Source organism: Rattus rattus, chromosome 7 (assembly GCF_011064425.1).
Source record: "Rattus rattus isolate New Zealand chromosome 7, Rrattus_CSIRO_v1, whole genome shotgun sequence".
NCBI lineage: Eukaryota > Metazoa > Chordata > Mammalia > Rodentia > Muridae > Rattus > Rattus rattus.
In genome coordinates this window covers 104042361-104047000 of record NC_046160.1, presented here as the reverse complement: position 1 = coordinate 104047000, position 4640 = coordinate 104042361, and the positions used below count along the sequence as shown (strand labels likewise).

Below are 4640 nucleotides of genomic sequence, written 5' to 3'. Positions count from 1 at the left end.
TGTGTGAACATGACCAGGTCTGTGGAAAGGGGACACAGGTGATCCCTTGAGCAAGCTAACTAGCCAGACTAGCCAAGAGACTTTGTTTCAGTGTTTCAGGTAGAATTCAACAGAGGAAGACACCTGACATCACCCTTGGGCCTCCACCTACAGGCACAGATATGTACGTGTACATTTGCACAAGCTCGAGCATGCACATTCACACATACACACAGAGAAACATACACACCATGCACATAGTACACATTTTATACACAATAAAATAAGTGTTCTGTATGAATATTCATATAGTTTTTTTAATCATGCACACAGCTTGCCACCTTCTTCTGTACAGAATAAACTGTGATTGAGAAAGGAATTAAAAAAAATCTCATCTCCTCATGGTTATTTCACATTTCCCACCTCTGGGGCATCCTTGTCTTCATGAATCTTTCATTGCCTCAGAGTTGGGTAATAGAATGGGATGTATCAGGACTGAAGATTTTCTAGGAGAGACGCTTGTAATCAGCTGATGGGCTGAATGCAATTGCTATGCGGGGTGTAATTCCCATACAACACTCCATAGGAAGGCCCGAGCAAGGGTAAAACAGACTCTCCACAGCGTGGGCACCACTTATCCATGATTGCACAGTTCTTACATGGTGCACCCTGGAATCCGGGAGCTGTGATGTGAATAGCAAGCCTGGAGGGCAAGGCTTGGGAAGCAAGGGACGTGATATATGGCGCTTTGTACATCTCTTGACATGATTGAGATCACACTGTTGAACGTTCCTCTGTTCTTTCTAAGAAGAGATGAGCCAGGAAATAATTTTCTAAGTCTCACCTCAAGCAATCAATTCAAATGCTTTCCTCAAGATTTCAGGCTTTGATGGCTTCTGAACTTTTCTCTGCTCTCAGTGAGAACCCCTTGCATTGTCTTTAGGATGAAACTTTCCCCTCCCAGTTCATCTTTTCTATCGCAGAGGAAGAACCAAGTTAAACGAATTTGTTTTACTATTCATATTACCTGTTTCATAATGGATAATTACTAGTTTTCACTAAGCCATTGTTCTAGGACTTCCTACTTTTTTAATGTATGAATTGTCATAAATTACAATAATAGTATTTATTTATTTTGACAAAATAGCCTTAGATTCACGACATAGCCAATTGGACTTGAACGACTGATCTTTCTGCCTCTACTTCCTAAATGCTCCCGTTATAGGCGTGCACTCCCATGCCTTGCTTATTAAATTACTCTTGTTAAAAAAAGTTGCAGTTTGAAAATGCTGTAATTTCTTTGCTTTGTAAATTCATGAAGATCGGTAGCTCTGTGTTTCATTTTTTCCAACGTAATCTAATCTTTTTTTTTCTATACTTGAGAAAATGGTGCTATCGGTAGCCACATATCAGAGATTTTGGCTCACACCACTTATAAAACGGTGACTCTGAGTCTCTAACTTCCTAAATATCATTGGCCTCTGTGTAGTGCAGACAATAATTATATAGGGAGTCACATGAGCATTGAATATAATAGTGCTTATATATGGATTAAAGCGATAGCTCATTGGTTAAGAACGTGTACTACTGACCTGAGTTCAGCATTCATATCACATAATTCTTGACTGCCTGTAACTCCAACTTGAGTGGTATCTGACACCTCTACCCTTTGGAAGCATCTGCACTTAGGTGCACATAACCCTCTCCCATACAGATATTTGCACGATGTAAAACGAAATCTGAAAAATGTGCACAAAGCTCTTGACCTGCTGCATGTGTTAAACATTAGCTATTGATGTGATCATTACCATTTACTTAGGAGTTATTTTAGTATAATTTATATTTTGTGGTTTATATTTCCTTGACAATATAACATGTTAGATTGACTGACGTTTAGTCCTCGTATCATGCAACCATTCTTTCTTTACAATCTTATTTTCTACTTATTTTCCTATTTCTCTCTCTCTGAACAGTGTTTAATATTAAGAGGTGTATTGAGAAGAAGTTTAGATACCTTCATCTCTGGAAACATTGTGATGACCACAGTTTCAATGCCCATATATAAATTCAATAAGATTGCATTTTTTTTAACCTTCTGGTGGTTCTTTGTGAATTTCACATCAGGCACTTCATGTCTACTCACCTCTCCATTCCCTCATACCTCTCCTCCACCCCTGTAATCTCCCCCAACAGAGAAAAAAAAATTCTTAATGTGGAAACTGTAGTGTGTCACAGTGTATCACACAATATACCCTTTCCCACACTTTTTTTATTTGCAAATGTTCATTGCAGTCACTCATTGGTCTGGTATGGGGCCTCTGGCTTCTGCTGCTCTATCAGTGCTGGAATCTCACTGGGACTCCTCTCAGATAATCTGTTGCTTCCCTGTGACATGAAAATCCTGTAGCTTTAGATCTGTAGGACTAGTCCCTTCATGCATTCCAGTAGTTCATCAATGGCATAGATGATCGAATGGGCAAATCCAAAGTCCTGAATCTGGGCCTGAGAGGTATCTGAGCTCATCAGCCTGCCACCCTGCTCTCACACCCACCACCAACCCCTGCAACCCAAACAGGACCAGCTCCACTTGGCTGCCCAGATGAGGTGCAGGGCCTGCTCTGCCTAGTGTTGTAGCCAGTAGTTCCACTCTCATGACTTGGGGCCAGCTCTCCCACTTGCCACAGATGGTGAGAAATGAGGAAGAGGAGGAGGACATCTCTTCTTCATCAGAGCTGGCTCTCCTATGCTTCGACCCTTAGGCCATCTTACCTGCAATGCCAGTTCTAGGGTCAGCTCCCCTGTGCTGCCCAAGTGAGGAGCAGGGCCAGCTCTTCAGCTCTGATGACCCCAGGGCCAGCTCTCCTGACTCCTATAGTTGGCAAGCATCAAGAGGGGAGAATCTTTCCCTCACCAGTCACCTCATAGCAGGCAAGTGGCACAGCCAGCTCTCCCATGCTCATTCTCTTAGGGCCAGCTCACCTTCATCCTGACACCAGGGTTAGCTCTACTGCCCTGCAAGGTGTTGGGCTTACTGTCCTGAGTGCTGCAGCTGGTGAGGGGGAGGGCCTTTTCTCTTGCTCTCATGACCCCAGGACTAGCTTTTCACTTAACCCAGATGATGAGGGGTGAAGGGAGAGGAACAGAAAGGGGAGGAGGAGGGGAGGAGGAGGAGGAGGGAGAGGAGGAGGAGAGGGGAGGAGGGAAGAGGGGGAAGAGTAGAAGGAGGAGGGGGAGGAGGATGAGGGGGAGGGGAGGAGGGGAAGGAGAAGGAGGAGGGGGGAGGAGGATGAGGGAGGGAGGGGAGGAGGAGGGGAGGAGGAGGAGGAGGAGGAGGAGGAGGAGGAGGAGGAGGAGGAGGAGGAGGAGGAGGAGGAGGCATTCTCTTATCCATGACATTGAATGAGAGAATAGGGCCAGCTCCCACACACTCATCCTTGGGTCTGGCTTACCAGCAACTCCTGCAATGTGCAGGGTCCACTGTCCTGAGTTTTGCAGCTGGTTAGAGGCAGGGTAAACTCTCCTGCCTTCATGGCCCAGGGCCAGCTTTTTCTTGATGCCCAGGTGAAGGGTGGGGCTAATACTGCACAGCCCTCAGATATCAACATGTCTCCAGGGACATCTGCTTGACCTTTGGTGATAATAGATGCCTGCTGCTATAAGGCCACAGACCAAGATGTAGCTCCTGCTGGCAGCACAAGTCAGATCCCACCATGGTGCCAGGGGGCATCACTGGCTACTCACATCAGGCTGTTCCTCAGTACCCTCAAGTCTCCAGGCCCACCTTTCTTCATTGTGCCCACATCCTTCTGTTTCTCTTTCTCTTCTATTTCTCCACCACTTCCTCATTGCTCCTAGGGTCTCTGAGTATCTGGGGTCACCTTAGGACTGGACTCAGGAGTACTATGCCCTTCCTGCACATTATGGCGCCAGGCAGGAATGATTTCAGGCGTGGTCTTCCCATCAAGGCCTGCATAACGCTGCACTGATGGGCATCTCAGGCTAGACCCATGGCACTGGTCTGCTGGTTATCCACGGTTCACTCCTCTTCTGGCCCTCCTGGGTGGCTCCTTGCAAGGGTCGTCTTCAGGCTTTGTGTGCTCTCAGTCCTGGAAGTCGTTCCAGGCCTGACTGGCACTGGACTGATGGTTGTTTCTGGCTTGCTTTGTTCAGGGACTGTTAGGCTACTAAATGTTCTTAGGTCAGAACACTGAGCAGACATAGTCTCTCTCCTCTCTGCCACCTACTGACACACATGTGACACAGCAGCCACACCTGCAACACCTCTAGGGGCAGGAGGATTGCATTTTTTAAATGATATGGCATCCTGAAATACATTCTTATAGTTTACAAAGATATGAATTTTAAAGGCTACAACTAAAATTTAATTCTGACTATAGATTTCAGAATCAATTCACTATGGTTAATTATTTCTTTTTAGTTTTGGAATGTCGACTATTGTTCACATTTTAGTCTTTTTCTTAAATAATTCATCCTTCAAAGACAGTTGTTTCATTTCTCTAAGAGACACAATCACATGTGTATATGTACACATATATACATGTATGCAATCATATACACATAAGGTGTGTGTGATGTGCATACACATGTATATCCATGGACTTGTTCCAATGACGTAAAGTGTGTATGAAGGAGATAATAAG

At 45.0% G+C, this 4640-nt stretch overlaps 1 pseudogene; it reads right to left on the bottom strand.

Moving 5' to 3' along the window:
• Positions 1 to 4151: 4151 nt before the first annotated feature.
• LOC116906443 lies at positions 4152 to 4273 on the bottom strand (annotated as a pseudogene).
• Positions 4274 to 4640: the final 367 nt, after the last annotated feature.